We start from the raw sequence: 20,185 nt of genomic DNA, 5'->3' as shown, positions 1-20,185 counted from the left end.
TTCCCTCAATCACAGTTATCCCTCTTTCAGCCATTCCTGGATTTTAGAGCTGCCACTGGGCTTTCTGTCAGATTGCTCTTTCTATTCCATCTCAGTCCCCCCCTATAATACTGTATTTTATGTAATGTGTATGTGGCACAGCTATTACCACAGCCTTGGTGCATAACCTTATATTAATCTACATTGTATTCAATCTGCAATGTTACGGCTCATTTTGCCATTTTGTCTAAATCTTTCTGTAGCGAGTTACTAACCTGCTCTGTGATAATAACTCGACATAGATTAGTAACATCACAAACACATTACATTCTAGGCTGTTTACAAGGTCATTAATAAAACGGCTGAAGAGCACAGAACTCAATATTGATCCATGCGGTCACCACAAATGACTTTATCCCAGTCTTGACAATGTAATTATAACTATGATTATAACTCTTCTTTGTATTTTATCCTTCTACCAGTTCTGTAATTAGGAACATATTACCCACCTGGATCTAGTATTGTCCTCTTATTAACCAGACTATTATGTGGAAGGGTACAATTTCTAATATATATGCACGGTGGCTCAGTGATTAGCACTTCTGCCTCACAGCACTTGGGTCATGAGTTCAATTCCCGGCCATGGCCTTATCTGTGTGGAGTTTGTATGTTTTTCCCGTGTTTGTGTGGGTTTCCTCCGGGTGCTCCGGTTTCCTCCCACACTCCAAAAACATACTGGTAGGTTAATTGGCTGCTAACAAATGGACCCTAGTCTTTGTGTGTTAGGAAATTTAGACTGTAAGCTCCAATGAGGCAGGGACTGATGTGAGTGAGTTCTCTGTACAGCGCTGCAGAATTAGTGGCGCTATATAAATAAATGGTGATAATGATGATGATTAATACTATAGCACTACCAAGGTCCTGTTTGAAACTTGCTTCATAAACCAAAGTGAATTATATCTGTTAATCATGAATCATGACCGATCCTTCATGATACCATACTGATACCGTGTTATCAAGTTATTTTCTACAATATAATTCACAATCACATTCCTCAGAATCCCTTCACATAGAACAAGAGTTTCAGATGCTGAGGTTGTGAATCATTACTCGGATATTATAGGAGCCACAAGTGACTCATCATCATTAGAGCCACAATACAGCGTTACTGCGATTTAAAATGTTTTAAAACTGTCTTGAAGCTTTTACACTGGAACTAAGTAATCAATAAACAATTAGGATCTGAGGAGTGGAATCCACAAACTTTTTTTCACTCAAGATTTCTAAAACTATATATATTCTTACTAACGTGACATTCGTTGAGTGTTTTGTGAAATAAACTTTACTAACATTGAAATGTTGAAAAGGGAGTGACTTCATGATTCTAAATATGTAGATTTCCTTAATTAGTAGAGTCAAATAAATCATTATGTTACCATTATTTTAAAAACGTATATGCTACTAATTTGCACATTAGATACTTTGTATGTATTTTACAAATAAACCATTTTGAAAGCAGTAAAACAATTTGCTAATTTTGATTGTAAATATAGAATAGTTTCACAAACTCTGAACAAAAACCTCAATAGTACAGTAAACATTTGTTGGCTATTTGATAATTCTTTGTTAAAGAAAAAGTCATTAAAACACATGTAATAGTTTCAAGCAAAATTTAAACTTTCACCTTTTTCATTCTACCGTTTTTTCTCCATCCGTTCCCGTTGTATTATTACACCCAATCATCTTGCCCTACGGAGGGACAACGGTAAACGGGAATAAGGGATCCACAGACATTTCCGAATGCTCTAGTGATGCCACTTTGAATGAGCAATAATCATCATCACCATGTATTTATATAGCGCCACTGATTCCGCAGCGCTGTACAGAGAACTCACTCACATCAGTCCCTGCCCCATTGAAGCTTACAGTCTAAATGACCTAACATACACACACAGACTGGGGTCAATTTTGATATCAGCCATTTAACCGACTAGTATGTTTTTGGAGTGTGGGAGGAAACTGGAGCACCCAAAGGAAACCCACACAAACACAGGGGAAACATGCAAACTCCACACAGATAAGGCCACAGTCGGGAATTGAACTCATGACCCCAGTGCTGTGAGGAAAAAGTGTTAACCCTTACGCCACCGTGCTGCCCGTATAGTATAGTACAATCCTATTGTAAGTTTCATCAGGATAACAATTCACCAGCAAAATCAGTAATTGCCCTTGTTGGATGAAAGCACAGACTGTGTGTAAGGAAATTGTGGAAATTGACTGCACACATACATAGCATTTCTGTTCCCGAATGGGTAGACAGCAGCAACATTTGTAAGGTATGTAAGAAATTTTAGAAACATCTTTTAAATTGGACTGAAAGTCGATCAAAATCATCCACAACTTGATTTATCCGTGATCCAGAACATTTTAGATTTGTAATATATTCCCTAAGAGAGGTATATTCTCCTGGGCCTATTAAGGCACCCAGTCACCCGGAGGCAATCAGAGAAGTTTCATGACCGCTGGCTGAAGTCTTTGCAGGACTTCCTCGGCTAGCTGTTGGCCATGTTGAGCCCCTTAATCAGGGATGAGAGTTGGTCTTATGTGAGTTAGCTTTTATGGGTTAAGAAATGGGTGTCCACTGTTCTTCTCCAGCTTTAGCCAGACCTCCCGGAGTCTCTCTCCGCAGGGCGCACTGTGGCCACCATCCATGATGCAGGTTTTCAATTCAGTGGGGATGTGAAGCCCAGCTGAGGCCACACCACCGGAAACAAGAGCGGGTTTAAAAGAAGGAGCCCGGCTGCCCTACAGGCTTCCACCTTCTACATTCTGACCAGGGGGTTAGGATTCCTGTTCTTCTGGGATTATGGTGAAGATTGTATCTGTGAAAACATCAGCGGCCAAATGCAGAAGGATACGGGCTTGGTCCCTGCCTTGTGGTGGGCAGTGAACAGTGTGGTTTGGTGGCCGAAACAGCGCTCCAGGGGGACAATGACTATAGCCCCGATATGGTCTGTCGACCATATAGCCCCGGAATATAGCCCTGGACTATAGCCCTTATATAGGGAAGTCTAGTACGCTCTGAGTAACTTTTAAATCAAAGACGGTGCCGCGCCAGTCAGCAATATCAGTCGGCACTTTCTGCCCTGTAGTGGGAGCAAACGATACAAGAAACCCAAGACTTGAATTGGCAGCATCGGCATTGGAACACCACGTTTTAACGGTCCATGGCTTACGTTAGTCGGCCCTTTCCAACCCCTGTTCTGTCTCTCAATTCGTAGGAAGTTATACGTGTCATTTTTCGTTGAGACATGAATTGCGTTCAATGACGTAATGTCCGTTTATGGGTGCGCACTAAGCTATTTCAATCAAGACATATCTAGTAGGATCGGTTCCAGATTAAGCCCCTTCTTAAGGTCTGGGGGCAGCCAAGTACCTGTGAGCATCTATCGCTCTAAGGAAAAGGAAGCTGCTAAAGACTGTCTGATTCCTGGACACCTGACATCCGGCATCACGTTATGTGAGTGAGGGGAAATTATCACCTTTATTTCTTGTGTCACTTTGTTCATTCTCATTATTTAATTACATTGCTTTTTCGTACATATAAATGTGCACTCCATTGTACAATGTGCTTAGGTATCCAATTTAAATTATAAGATGGGCAAAAATCAAGATATTTTGGTGTTCCTAAAGGAGCACTGTACTTTGGATGTACTTCTGAATATCTATCCACAAGACAAGGTCACGGTTCTGCATGTGGGTACAGGATCCGGCTCATTACGGAATTTTGTGCCGTCTTAATGCACTAAACCATCGCCGCACCCATATAAAAAGACAGGAGTAATAAATCAAACAGAGTAACGTGACATAATGACAGAGGAAACGAGCAGATCCACATTTTTCTGAATTTGAAAATAACCCTTTGTGTTACATAGATTTGAAAGAATGTAATGACATAGAAGGAAATATGAACATTATTTTGGAGTCTTTCTATATCTCCAATCTTTCTTTGCTCAAAGATTGACCATATAACTATTATATGGGCGTTACGGTGCTCAGTCAGTGTATAGTAAGATAAATATTTAGTTTATTTTGTTGTGTTTTAATGTCTCCCATACTTAGTACATCATTTATATTCTCCATATCGCAGGATAAATGTGCTATACAAGGTTCAGTTTTCATTGTCCTCTGCTCACACCTAAAGAATAACAACCGATATAGACAGCGAACACCATAGTTGTTGCCATTCCACAACCTCTTCAATAAAAGGAGAAACATTCAAATTAAAGTGACATTGTGGAACAGCACTTGTTCTAAATGAATATGTTAGGAGCAAATGTTCTTACATTGTAATAATAAAACACTGTACTAAGGTAGAAAGTTTTGAATAATCTTTTTTTAAGAACTAATTGTAAACAAGAGGCAACAGTATAACACAGCAATAATTATAATACTTTTAATTTTCTATGCACCACTGTTCGATGAATTGTATTCTGCTAGATTTTAATTCTATGTAGCAGGAGATCTAATCATATTACTTATACTTGTGGAACTTGAATAATTGGATGAAGTTGGCTAAATTGATTAATATTGTTTTGCCGTGCGATTGCCATTAGTATGCTATGGTTAATAACGCAATCGCACAGGTATACAACACACACTTAGATTAGTAAATAGTAAACATTTATTAAAGTTCCAATCCATTTATTCATTTATTAGTATTAGAGATTATTTATACATATATAATACTACAGTAAAGGTAATTATGGGTCAGGTCCTCAAAAATGTGTGGAGTTTGGTCTCGTATCAATCTATATTTTACCAGCAGAAATCCTGTGTTACTTGTGTGCGAACCCTAGTTATAAATAATATCACTGTTTCATACACCAAATAACCAGTACACAGGGGTCATAAAACCAGTTATACAGATCTAGAGGCGGAGCCTGAGGAAAGGACATCGGGCAGTTTGAAGAACAATGACCAGAGGAATCCACCAATATCACATCGAGTACCTGAGAGTACAAGAACCTTCGACCTATGAATGAAGACCTTACACCTGTAACTATGTATCTCTGTGATGTAGTTACTTTTACGACTGTACAGTGTATAAATTGATGAGCTCTGTGTTTGGACCCCAGAGTGTTCTGACTGAAGTTTGAGTTGGTGCCAACTGCCGCTTGCGTAGTGTATTCAGTTATACTTTCCTGTATCTTGTTATACCTTTTATACATCATCGTGGTTTGCTGGAATCCTGCTTAATCTTATGTTATTAAATCTCTTTGTGCTTTGGAACCACATTCATCGCATCGGACAATATTTATTGGCTATGACAATACGAACATAACATACTAATAAAATGTAAGTTTTAAGACAATCATTTTGTGTTCAAAGTAAAATTATTTGCACAAAATAATTATGCTCATACATTTTACTAAAACATTTAAAAAAGTGAACCTACAATTAATTAATTTATAATCCTTTAATTTAATACATATTAAATCCTAAGCATAACTGATCTAGTGATCTATGTAATCCCAACTTACAAATTACAGTCTACTAATCACTAATCTATTGTCACCAATAAACTGTGTTGGATATGAATTGTATATTAGCTAAATGATTTGACTTTGTTAAATGTTAATGATAATTAAGACAGGTATTTCCACATTTCTGGCAATGTTTACCATACATTGTGGACACTGATTTCAAATTAACAGACACCATATATTAGTTAATTAGGGAGTGACTCTCGATCTCCTCAATCCACAGCATGCAGTCATCCTGAAGAATGGATAACAGTTACTGTCAGATGTCTGCCTGGATGACTCAAATAGTTTATCCCAATTATGTTTAAGAATGGAATCTGTGGAATGAGCGATCATAATACAAATAATTGAGACAACATGATTAATTACTGTAATTTTCAAAACAAAACACACATTGGCGTTCACTTCTAATTGTGTGGCGATTTTGTGAACATTCCATTACTGTACTCCGTCTTGGTCGTCCTCGCTTCCCAAGGACTTATTTTATGTGATATCTTAAGGTGACATTTGTTCTTTCTGTTTAGTCCTAGAAATATACATTCTCAGTATATGTCCCTATCTGATACCAGCAAGATACAATTCCCAAGCAGTACACTATATTCCGTAATTCATCAACCTAGGCAACTATTTATTTCTTTATTTCTTAAGGTTTTATTGAAAGTTTTCAGTTACAATAAGTACAAGGTAAAAAGTCATTATAATACACAAAGAAGTAACAGAACAATGTGTGTACAAACTTGAGGATTTTTTTTCAGTGTCTGTGTCAAATGCTAGTAAGTTTTATGCTTTATAAATTGTTTAGCTTTTTGAAACTTTATTCAGTTCTGGGACAGAGTAACAATTTCAGTAAAAGTAATCCTATGGGCTCCGACAGGTCAAAAATAGATTTCACAAAGTGTTTCATTTTGGTCATTGGTTGGATAAACCCACCGCTTGAGCGCTCTACCACGAGACGCCTCAACAGTCTGGAGAGCTCTGGGGAAATTCTCCATCTAATCTTTTAATTCACCATTTGTATTAGCAATTTTCTTGATACATGTACCTCTGTGCACATCCTATAAGAGGTCATAAACCTATAACCAGTAAGGATCAGATGAACTCATATGTACATGTCATATATAAGAAGCCAAAAAGAAAAAGTTAAAGCAAAAAAAACCAACAAATAAAATGTTATCGGCAACAATAACTAGAGTTAGACCAAGAGATCTCAACTCTTCAGTTTCACAAGAAAAGTGGAAAAGAGAACAAAGAATAGGAAAGTTCCATAGATGCAAAACTAGACACTGGATGAACTCAGGTCTTTAGAAGTAGATCTTTGTATAGACTCAGTGCTTCCTACTTGACCGATAATATGAATAAAATGTCATCGGGGGAGACTTCCAAGCAACGCTGGTGAAACCCGTTGAGTGAAATTCCCCATCTCCCTCTTTCAGAGATATCAAGTAGTAAGAATACATTGGTGACCTTGGTATGACACCAGCACACGCTAAGCATCGCGGCCCTGAGGAATGATTATTCTGAACCAATGGTCGGCCATCTTGTGTCCATCCATCGCTCCTATCCTCTCGTTTTCTTCTGCTTTTGTCTCCTGTCTCATGTCCTGAATTCGCTTTATTTATATTATTCTGTAGTAAAATAAATTATAATATATTTAAATAAAATGGTAATAAAACAGCAGTAGAATAAGCAAAATAAATCTGAATTAAAAAAAAAATCAGAAAAGTGTCACTTCTGAGTTGCTACCATCTCATTCCTGTCCTGTCAATGAGCTTGGTGCTTCATGTGACATAATACTGCTTGAATATAAAATAAGGAGAATTGTCATCCTTTATCTCAGCTTTAAACCAGTAACAGGAAATCACTACTGTATAGATCTTCAGAATGTAACCCATAACCACTTCAAACGCACCCTCTTATGAAAAGGAGACAAGACAACCAGCATGGGTGATGGTTAGGGCACAATTCTTCTTGCCATACAATATAGCTGTCACTATTATTCAATGATTAATCAACAACAACACAATATATACATATATTCAGTTGATGCCAACCACTGATTTATCAATAGCCATAATAATCCAACCACTAGATTAACATTCCCTGATCGGCAAGAATATTGCTTCCGGCTATGACATGAGAAAGAATATAGAGGAGACACGTATCTTACTTTGTATCCAAGGTGAGAACCCACCTCTTTCATCCAGTTTAATAACCTACACCGTGGCCCCACAAAGCTCCCAGCTGGCTAAACCTTACCACCCCCTCTAATCTCAGTGAACCCCCATTAAGGTGCACAGCACAGAATGATTTTAACTTTAACATCCTGAGCTATTCACAACTAAACAAATCCAAAATTTGTCAAAAAGTATTACAGGAACCACTCAGTTCAGTATATAGAGAATCAACTTTACATCCTGCATTAGTGGCTACATATGTTAGTACAAAATAGACTATTTTTCAACATTAAACACTAGAAGACAAAATTCAGCATTTTCAGAATATAGTGCCTGTGATAGAACAACAATAAAAAGTCATATTTCCTAATCTGGTTTATAGTGATTGCATTTAAAAGTTTAATGACCTTATGGAGTTTCACTGTATATTTATCTCACAATCTATGTTATATGATATAAATGCTGCCATTTTTTTCATTTAAAATATACAATTTTGTTTTATATTAAAGTCTTTCTCGCCTCTTCCAATCAGGCTTCTGCCCCCAACATTCCACTGAAACTGCTCTCACAAGAGTGACCAATGATCTACTAACTGCAAAATCTAATGTTACATTCTCCATACTCATTCTCCTGGGCCTCTCTGCTGCTATTGACACTGTTGATCGCCCTCTTCTCCTACACACCCTTCACTCCATTGGCCTTCATGACACAGTTCTTTCCTGGTTCTCTTCCAACCTATAGAACCGCTCCTTTAGTGTTTCAACCTCTGGCACATCCTCCCCTCCACTCTCAATATCTGTTGGGGTCCCACAAGGCTCTGTTCTTGGCCCTTTACTTTTTCATTGTACACCTCTTCTCTTGGAGCACTAATTCGCTCATTCAGCCTGTAATACCACCTCTATGCTGATGACACCCAAATCTATATCTCTTCCCGTGACCTCTGTCCTTCTTTACTATCTTGTGTAACCAACTGTCTTTCTGCTATCTTCACATGGATGTCCCAACGCTACCTAAAGCTCAACATGTCCAAAACAGAGCTTATTATCTTCCCTCCTGCCAGAGTCACCACCTGCCCTCAAATCTCCCTCACTGTCAATAACACCACAATTTCCTCAGTCTCCCAAGCCCGCTGCTTTGGTGTCACACTTAACTCCGCCCTCTGCTTTATTCCTCACATCCAGACTCTCTCCTAGTTCTGTTGACTCCATAAAACCATTGCCAGAATACGCCCTTTTCTTACCTAACATGCTACCAAAACTCTTATCCATTCTCTCATCACCTCCCATCTTGACTATTGCAACCTCCTGTTATCTGACATTCCTGACACCCATATGTCCACACTTCAATCAATCCTAAATTCTGCTGTAAGACTGATCTTCCACTCTCACCACTCCACATCTGCTGCACCACTTTGTAAATCCCTACACTGGCTCTCTGTGTCCTTCAGAATCAGATTCAAATTACTCACATTTACCTACAAAGCCCTCAACACCACCACCACTGCATACATCTCAAATCTCATATCAAAATACTCTCCCTCCTGTCCTCTTAGATCTATCTCTGACCTACATCTTGTCTCGTCTCTGGTAACGACCTCTCACTCCCGTCTACAAGACTTCTCCAGTGTGATTGAGCGTGGTAGGTAATTTCATAAGTGGGGAGCCACTTATGGAATTACCTACCATGCTCAATCACACTTTCCCACAGCCTTCAAACCTTTAGATGCTCTTTGAAAACCCAGCTCTTGTTTAAAGGGGACCTTATCCCCGATAACACTATTCACACTAATGCACCCTCACAACTTTCCCAATCTCCACTCTGAGCCACACTCACTCCTCTTGTTTCAGCTGTGCCCTCTTCCAGAATATAAGCTCTCTAATGAGCATGGTGCTCAACCCTTTGATTTCATGTCTGCATTCATTCTGTCTACCTTGTATTTCCCTGTTTTATGTATGTACAGTTTTCCCTACTGTACGGCGCTTTGGAGCACTGTGGCGCCTTTACAAATCTATGACAATAATAATAATAGTATTACAATGTATTTTTTTTCTGGTGGGCATAAAACTACAATAATGTTGTCATGTTTCCTAGTAATGGCTGAGGCATTTTTCAGGACCCATGACAAAGAGTTTGGAGGCTGATTCTTCCCTCTCCCTTTTTGGGCCATAAGAGTTCCAGTGCTTCTTATGGTCAAACAAAAATGTCACTTAGTCCTCATTATGTGCTTTTGAATTGAAGGTCAGAATTTTTGGAAAGCAACTTAAGCTTTACATACACAATGTTAACAAAATGAGGATGAGACAATCCCTTCAGAACTAGCAATGTGAAAATGGCTGATACAGTTTATGATCTTACCTCAGGCATTGTTGTACGAGGTTCCATACTGTTCCACGGGTGTTCCTGGGGTGGACCAGTAGATGGGGAACGTTGCACCTGTCTTTCCATGGTGTCTTTTCCTAGAGTTATGCTGAAGCTTCTAGGTTTGTGCTTTATATACAGTGTGTCCTTCCTCAATCACCCTGCTGTGATCCTCAGCTCCTCTTCATGCCAGCTACATAAAAATAACTCCACTGCCTTATAGACATGTCTATAAATGCCTCAGCTTTTGTGCAGCACGTTAACTGGCTTTTAATTATATTGTAGCTTACTTAAGGAATTTCTCAATGAACAAAACCATGATTTTACTTTTATAGTGAGATATATGCTAATATACTTTGTATCTGTTACACGTGGCACAATGTGATACAATGCAATAAGCAATTTCAAACATTCAAAAATACGCATATAAAAGTGTCCTTGTTATGACAGACATAAAATGTTGTACATGTGAGATATGAGTTTGTGAGTGTTAGTGGCTGCTTCATATAACATGACTAGTTTATTAGGTTTAGTAGTTCTTAACGTAACACCCCCTCACTCCGGCCCTGAGACGGGTGTTGCAGATGTGTTGTGTGTGCGTTACTGACTTCTTCTCTCTCGCTGGCTCATGCCTCCACGCAGGGATGTGTGTAACTTGTCCGACTAGCGGACGGCTTAGGAGACCCCCTGGAATCCACAAAGACCTTTTAGGAATAACACAACGCAACAAATATATAAAAACACCCAGGTGCATTTATTAAAGGGAAAAGATTATCGGAAAATAGATGTAAATTTAACCGGAGTAAAAATATAAATGGTTTGATATATACAGAATGCAATATACAGTTTAATCTCCAATCAACCAATTTGTCACAATAGCAATGCAAATAGACAAATACACTTAAACCAACAATTTACCAATCATGTTACTAACTACGTCAACTCTCAATATTCAGATTACATATCCTTACAGTCCTGGCATTCTGACAGTCACATAGGGCTTTAACTAGGGCTGTGCGATAGGGACGACCGCCCAGGGCGCAACGCTGAAGGGGGGAGCAGTTTATAAATATTTTAGGTTAATTTGGTTAAAATTAAAGGCTAGTGAGCGGCAGTTTTGTTTCTCGCCCCAGGCGCTAAAATTTTAAGTTACTGCTCTGCAGTCACAACTATCTTGACCTGGTTGCCTGTCAGTAATGTGGCAGAATGGCATTATATACAATATCAAGCAGCAGATAAAGTAGAATAGAATTAACTGGAATGAGACTGGATTCAATCGGATTTAATTAGATTAGTACTCAATGGGGTTATACCCCCCTCACAAACTGACAGATTAAATTTGCAGCCTCTTAAAGACAATTATTGTGCCTGCTATGAGTAAAAGGTGGACTGAATGTCATCCCAGCTCAGTCACTAAATGCTGGGACATAATTGTGCATAGAGGAATACGCACAATATTATTAGAGCATGAGATTACAGTGTGCACCATTCTCACTCTCCCACCAGAAACCTCACACTGGCTGATTAATACACACAACTCTGTACCAGTTAGGAGCATTGGGCCCCTTTGGAGCATTTGGTTGGTGACCTTGAATCAATGAACTTGGCAGCAAGTACTTAGTACTTTCAATGAATATCTTTAACATTCCACCAGAAGAGAAACCACTTAGAGGTTGACCGTGTCCTTGTATGAAGATCAAGAGTAATACAGCAATTACCTAACTCAGAAACAGAATGGATCTACACTTATGTCTCAGTCTCTATAGTACATTGGTGTATATGTGTGTATGAACTGTGAGCACACTTCTGTGTCACCATAGAGGTACGACTGTAATCTGCAGGGAAAAGACCTCCTCTTGCTGTTCTTTCTTCTCACCCGCCATTCACCCAGGACAGGAGGCTCCCTCTCTAGCCAGGGACTAGCTTTGAATGCCCACAGCAATAGATCTTCACTGGGCTTCCCTGGAGGTCTACTGGCAGAGATCACTTGTAAAACATGTCCCTCATTCAGAGCAATCTCCATACCTGTCTGCAGACTGAGACTCTCTCTCCAGCCCTCCTCTCTGGCTGGACTCCATGGAGCTGGGATGTTCTAGGGTGGTCCCATTTATCCCCTGTCCCCCAACGTGGAAGTGTCCTTGGTAACCGAACAGCCTGCTGGAAGGAGCCATGACTCACGGTGGTAAATGGGATCAGGGCCTGGAATGAGCGGAAAAAAACCCCTGGGGTTTTGGATCATGTGCCTTTGTGACATTCAAAAATATTATGAGAGAATGGTCAACATAATATTTGTGGGATTGGAAAAAGTAAGGATCAATTTAAATCAATTTTTATCTATTTATTACTTTGTTCTGTTTTAAACTCTTAGTTGCTACTGGGAATCAGATCTATGCAAAATGGACTAATCTATGTCATAGATCATGTGTAATAGTGTTGGAGCAATTGGAAAGGCAGGGGCGCACGCAGGGGGGGTTTCTGAGTCTCCAGAAACCCCCCCCCCCCCTCCGCAGATCAGTCAGGCAAAAGCATGTGTTAAAACATGCCAAAGATTTTTTCTATTACAGCACCGCCGCGACGCTTCTGTCACAGCGCCGCCGCGACGCTTCTGTCACAGCGCCGCGGCTGCTGTATAACCCCCGTTCGGCGAGAAGGAGCTGCTGCGCATGCGCGAGCGCAGCAGCTCCTCCCTTGAATACCCGGCATCACTGGCTGGCTTCCCTGGGGCACGGTAGGGCTTGATGTTTCAAGCGCTATTTCAATTATTAAATAATAAAAGCGCTTCAGATACTGGCCACAATTAATCTGATGTACTGTTTTATTAATAGACCAAAGACTCCATTTCTGGGCAGCCTGCAGGTTATACAGAGCTGTGTGATTATATATATAAATATTGTATTATAGGATTAAAAAAGTAGAGGAATCCTATAACACAATATTTATATATAATCACACAGCTCTGTATAACCTGCAGGCTGCCCAGAAATGGAGTCTTTGGTCTTTTAATAAAACAGTACATCAGATTGATTGTGGCCAGTATCTGATTTCACCCTGTAACCCAATAACAAATCTATTTAAATATATATATATATATATATATATATAAATATTTATATATATATATATATATATATATATATATTATATATAGTCCAAACGTGTGTCATGTTATAAATGTTTTTTGTTTGTTTTTGTTGTTCGTTTTTTTTCATATACATTAGCAATGTTAGTTTTAATGTGTGTTATCAATGCTATTTTGATGTGCGGTACCATTGCTAGTTTTAATATGGAGTTTCAATACTCATTTTAATGAAGGGTTTAGATTGTTTTAATGTACAGTATTTTAGCGTGTGGTAGGAATGATTTTTTTATGCTTTATTTTGCTTTGTTCCGAATTCAACTATTTGGAAACCCCCACTTAAAAACCCTGCGTTTGCCCCTGAAAGGACTGAGCACAGAATGATTTACAGCACTGCCATCGCCTAACTGATGTGTGATACACTTTTCATTTTCAAATAGTTGACATCTATTCGCTTCCAGCGCCCTCATTCTACTTTGATATTGTCAGAACTTCATTGTCTTGACTTCGCCCCCTCAGCTGAAGTTCCTGGTGATGTCAAAATATTTAGCAGACGCTCATAAAGTAGCTGAATATCTAAAGTCCACAAAAGATGGAGTCCAAGCTAATATCAACTAGTACAATAAATGATTACTAAAATAAAATGCGGTAGTGCAACAGGACAAATAAGTCTATAGATGTACAGTTTACAATAGTAACTATATACATACTGCTAAGAGAATAATCAACTTCCCATATTTGTTGATCCTTCTCTATGTTCTCGGGAACCCTCCTTCTCCTTCACCCAAATTCATGTCCGATATGTCAGTCTGGGATGATGAAATGTGTGTTGATTTGTGGTGCTAAATTGCTACAAATAATAGTCATTCTATTTATTTATTTGTTAACCTCTATCTTTATAGCACCAACATACTCCGTAGCGCTTTATAATTGGAAAAAGACACAGCAATAAAACAAGACCTGGGGGTAAATGTATCAAAGTGCGATTTTGCAATTCCAGCGATTTTCTCGGGGGAGTTGAAACTCACCGATGTATGAAGCTGAGATTTCATGCAAAATCGCCAGAGTTCTGCTTCTGTCAAAATCGCTACTTGCAAAATCGCCAGAGATCAAACTCACCTCTGCCTGCCACTGCAGCTATACAGCTCTCAAATGTATGAAGCTGCGAGTTAGCAAACTCAGGAGAGTTTGCTTCAAAACACGCCAGATACAACACGCTGCCTGATAGCAGCGTGTTGTACAAACACATCACTGTTACCCTGCCCTGGTAGTGTTAAAATGGTAAAAAATCGATAAAAGTTGAAAAAAAAAAAAGCGTGGGATCCCCCCGCTATTCCAGCTTAACCCTAGCACTGCCTGACTAGTGCTGGTCCCGTGAAAATCGGGGAAAAATTTTGCGTGGGGTCCCCCCGATTTTCACTTTACCAGCACTAGGCAAACCAGCCAGGGTTGGCGGCACTATAGCAGGGGGACACGCGGCAGGGGTCCCCTGCCATAATGACTAACCAACCCTAGACTGTTCAGCGCTGGGCTGGATTCCCTAGGGAGTGGGGTCCGCCGAAAAAACGAGCGGGCCCCTTCCCCTAGACACAACCAGCCCAGTGCTGATAGCACTAGGGCTCTTCCTACTACCCCTGGGCTGTGGGTAGTAAGGTAATACGGCGAAAAAGTATAAAAAAAATAAACAGACGCCATTTTGTTTTGTGGAACTACAAGTCCCAGCCAGCCAGGTTGCAAAAAACAGTGTGGCCATGCTGGTGCTTGTATAACTACAAGCACCAGCATACCCACGGCAGCCAGGGCATGTTGGCACTTGGAGAACCACAAGTGCCAACATGCCCTGACATCCCTGGCTTGCTGGGACCTGTAGTTCCACAAAAAAAAAGTTAAATAAATAACAACACCCTTGTAAATGCCACACATATTTATTAAAAATAAAAACCCCACAATAAATACACTAACCACCCTCATTAAAACCACATCTATTTATTAAAAATAAAAACACCCCAAATACTCACCAAAGATGTCTTCTTTCTTCTTCCAATAGTCTGTGCTTGCCCCAGTCCCAGCAAATTATACTTCCAAAAATGATTGCTTGTCCAATATCTTCATTGCTCGGCCAGGAGGGCCCCATATTTGTAAGATCCCGAATCTTTGTTCTTGATTGTAGAAAAATAAAAAAAGTCTTTACCCGACGCAAACACCTCCTACTAGGTAGGAGGTCCTAACCGCAATGAACTTACGTTCATTGCGTAAGCTATAACTACAGTATTATGTGATTTTCCCACGCTAGTGGGGGAATCACATAATACTGTACCTGGAGCTTACGCAAGTAACGTAGCTCATTGCGCATGTGCAACGTTACTTGCGTAAGCTGTATTTACTGTATTACCGCCATTTAAACACGCTGGCAAACTCGCACTTTGATACATTTACCCCCTGGTATCAACGGAGCGAAAAAGTGGTAAAAGGGCGCTGAGACAACCTTACAATCTGTAAGGAAATAAGAGTTGGATACGTGAGGTTATGCACCACATATTGTAGGTGATATGATCCAGTCACACGATAACGTTGGTTGTACATAGGAAGAGAACAAAAACGTAAGCTTGTGTGAGCTGTGTACTGTGGGAGCAATCAGGTAGAATTGTATAGAGGGGGTAAACCATTAGATTAGCCTGTGGAGGGTAAGAAGCTGGTTTTGGATTTGATAAGCTGCTTAAGCGGGGAGGTTTCTGGGAACGTTTGAAGGTTTGAAGGTGGGGAGAGTCTTCTTATATGACAGAGAAGCTGCAGCCCGTATGAGTCCAATAGTTACAGCTTGTCAGTGTCTTGCGTGTAATACGTGGAAATTCCAGAGATATTTCTTAGATGGATGTTACAGGATTTTAGAAAGATTCATTGAAGAGAACAAAGGACAGTTCTGAGTCACGGATGACACCAAGGCAGCGCGCTGGAGCTGGAGGGTTTATTGTCAACAGGAACACAGATGCCAGGTAAGTCGCTTTTGTTAATTGGTGGGAATATTATTAACTCTGTTTTTGAAAGGCTGTATCTGAGCTGGTGAGAGGACATCTGAGATGAAATGGTAGAAAGACATTTAGTAAGAAGGACTACAACTCCCAGTGGACCAACATCAGCGGGAAAGATGCAGATTATCCCTCCAGTCTACAGAGACTAGCACCTGGGGGCACTGCGACACCATCTCTTTTTTTTAAACTATTTTTATTAAAGTCTATAAGCATCATATACAATCATTCAAAAACATTGCATGATCATTTAAACTTAAAGTTTTTACTATAAAAAAACAAAACAAAAACAATAAAACATAATAGCAAAAAAGGAGAAAAACTGGGGGGACAGGGAATAACAAGGAGAGTGACGGTGGGGGGGGGGAGTGGGGGCACGGTCTCTGATACCATTTTAACGCTAAAGTCCACAGGACAGAGATGTGGTACAGCTTCGACTTACACACCGCATCCACTAAATACTTCTACATCTAGTAAAACATGAATCCCGACCACGTGAATCACTCATTACTTACACTGAGCACGTTTCCAGCCAGAGGCTGAAGTTTTGTTCTTAAATTAATACTCATTAAACTACAAAATATAGCAATGACAAGTGAATATTTTATTGCCTTAAAAAAACTCAATCATTTAGTGCGACAAGTGCTCACATAGCCATGATCATCATCATCCTAGTGCTTGTAGAAGTGACCACGTTCCTACAAACAGCCCACGCTGTGATATAACACAGAGCCCTATAGTGAGTTCCAGTCTCAGTCTATGATTGGCTGATTTACACGCCGAGAATGACATCACTCCCTGTTACAGAGAGGTGGCCGCCTGCCAGGGAACCAGCAGCTTTTCCAGGTATAATAAATCTGTAAAGAATAACAAAGAAGTGGTGCCAACATAATGACGTATTGCTGAATGGTAACCTACGTAGACAGGTGAACACGCACCTAATGCATCATAGGCAGCAATGCCGACCACTGTGCCACCATACTGCCCTATATTATAATATATTAGATCACACTCTGAAATCTTGCCTATCAGATTCTGCCACTGACAGGTAATATTGTTTTGAGTGTAATATATTAAACTAATTTGCAGCAGTTTCCTCACCGCTTTTGCTTCTGTGCCCCATGTAATATTAAGTATTAGTAAATAGTCAATATCATCTGAACCCCCGCTGCAGCCTATGATGCCTGGTGCTGCCAGTCTTGTCTCTCTCAGGGCAGCGCCTGGGATCCTGGGACACGTCCCTGTGATTGACATGTGGGAAACTGTAAATATCCTCAGCCCCAGCTGCGGGGGCTGATAGCAAGGGCCAGATTAAATGCCCATCTATCTCTTCTGACGGGCAAGGGTAGTGAAAGGAGAACGGAAGAGCCGCTTCTACAGCACTACAAGTCTCAGCCGCCACAGACTGTGCCACACATTATTGTTGCATCTGTGGTATATAAACAAGGTCACGTGAGAATGATGATTTGGAGCAATGTCAGATCCAGGGAGCTGGTAGATCCAAGTTCATCCGAGGTTCCACATAGATATGTAAAAAGCTGATGTGTTGGATTACCGCCAATTCGGGCCGCTCATCTGTAGTTTTAATAAATACTGTACACTGGCTGAAATTGCAGTGAGTTGCCTGTGTATTTCTACACTTAGTGAGATATTAGTGCCAATTACAAATGTATTCGTTGCAATTAGTGTGTTGTAGTGAGAGTGTGAAATGTGTACGAGATAAACAGGTGAAGATGAATCCTCCATTGCTGATATAAATATATATACAGATATATATACAGTACCAGGGGTGCACGGAGGATTGTCCCCCCCGAGCCAAAAAAAACCCCAAAAAAACAACCCGAGAGAGTGCTGCTGCGCATGCGCAGCAGCTCCGTTTCGTCAGCTCTGTCCTATACAGCAGCCGCGGCGCTGTCTAAGAAGCGTCCGCGGCGGTGCTGTATACACTACAGCACCGCCGCGGACGCTTCTTTGACAGCGCCGCGGCTGCTGTATAGGACAGTGGCCACTTAGTTAGCGCAGGGGGGTTTCTAGAGACTCAGAAACCCCCCCTGCGTGCGCCACTGAGTACTGTGCAAAGGTTTTAGGCAGGTGTGCAAAAAATGCTGCAAAGTAAGAATGCTTTCAAAAACAGAAGTGTTAATAAGTTATTTTTATCAATTAACAAAATGCAAAGTGATGACCAGAAGAAGAATCTAAATCAAATCAATATTTGCCTTCAAAACAGCATCAATTCTTCTAGGTACACTTGCAGACAGTTTTTGAAGGAACTCGTCAGGGATGTTCTTCAAAAAAACTTTTGCACAGTATTGTATATATTTCATTATAGCTCAGCATTGTTATGTTTTGTTACAAACCTATTTATCCCTCTAAGATCTAAGGCTGTAAATTCTAGTATTTGAGCCTTGCGGACTCTCGTAGTTAAGTGTAATACATACAGTATATGTCAGTGATTGCTGTATTATAGATGTCTGACAAATAAACTTTTATTTAATGAAGATGGAATCCAAGTTATTTAATGCAGAGGGACAGGCTGCAGTCTGTGAACAAAACCATATACGGTACATTTAAACAGAAAAGAAAAGGACAAGGGCGCCTCCTAGTGGAGTAGTTAGTTACTACACGTGTTCTTGCATATATTAAAAATGTGTACCAGATAAAACTTATTGAACGGCTAATCTGTAAGTCTTTAAATCTTGGACCACTTTCAAACAGCTTTCAGCTTCACAAGTCCATATTAAAAAGGAAATTAGATAATAGGGCAATATTGCCATATAAAACACACCTGTGTAAGCACACACAGTCCCACTCACCTCAGGAACCCGATCGTCTCATCCTTAAATAAAATTAGGTTTATGGGCGGCATTCATTAAGGCTCGGAAAACAAATGTAAATTACGCTTTTCTCTTTTAATTTGTTTTAAAACACACGTAAATCGGGCACACGACATCTGTATATGTCTCTTGTTGAATACGGGTCTAGGTCCGCTCTGCTGTAACAGACAATACACTGCAGGATACGTCCAACACATATGTGGAATATAAAGTCACAAGAGAACGCACAGAAAAAAAAAGTCAATTATTGTCATCTTTTACTAATAAAGTCATGAAAAATAAAAATTTTTGTTCTTTGTTTTTCTGTACATAAAATGCATTTTTAAATTTCAAACACATGCTCTAGCTGTATACACAGCCGTCATCACTAGTAATCGGCACTTACACCAGACCTGTAGCTGGTGATACGACAGAAAAACAGGTGCCTTTGAGATGCCCAAAGCTTTAATAAGACACTGCTACGTGCACTCAAGCTAGGCACGCCCTTACTGTGCATTGATTATGTTCATATGCCCCGTCTACTCCTCCGTTCCATCCATGACATCGTATACTGCAGTAAGTGTCCTTTGCACTCGAAGATCAATTGATAGTTGTTGCGTATGCTCCAGTTCTGGACATGCAAAGATTTCTTCGCAAAATACGGCACGTATCGGCATTCACATTCCTTAATGAGTCAGGCCCTATATTTCATGATAATGAGATTTCTCCTGCACAGTACCACTTATATACACCAGGTGCAGTGTCTGTTATTAAATTCTTGTTCTGTATCTACTCAAAGGGCTGCAATATGATTTTTAACTTCTATATCTCCTTCCAGGAAGCAATGGGAAAGTCCTATAACCGCCCACCTAGTAATGCATAGATCACACAACAAGCTCGCTCTTACTGGTGGGAAAGGTGCCACTAATAGCATAACTCACAATAAGTAATAGGATAGTGCTGCCCTCTAGTGTCAGACATGCAAAATGCGTATTGTAAACTGAGCACACTGGAAGAGTCAAATCGCAGCATTATGCCAACACAAACACTCGAACACAGATAAATAATAGTTCATGTCCCCATAAGAGGAAATGTACATTTTTAACTGATGTGTAATTTCAATCCACGTCTCAGAGCGATGAGCGTCTCATCCTCTGATGTGAAAAGAAGGATATTTCTATAACAGGCAGTAATCTACATGTGGGAAGCCTGA

This window comes from Mixophyes fleayi, chromosome 5 (genome assembly GCF_038048845.1).
Source record: "Mixophyes fleayi isolate aMixFle1 chromosome 5, aMixFle1.hap1, whole genome shotgun sequence".
Taxonomy (NCBI): domain Eukaryota; kingdom Metazoa; phylum Chordata; class Amphibia; order Anura; family Limnodynastidae; genus Mixophyes; species Mixophyes fleayi.
The sequence above is the reverse complement of the archived record's forward strand: the minus strand, read 5'-3'. Positions refer to the sequence as shown.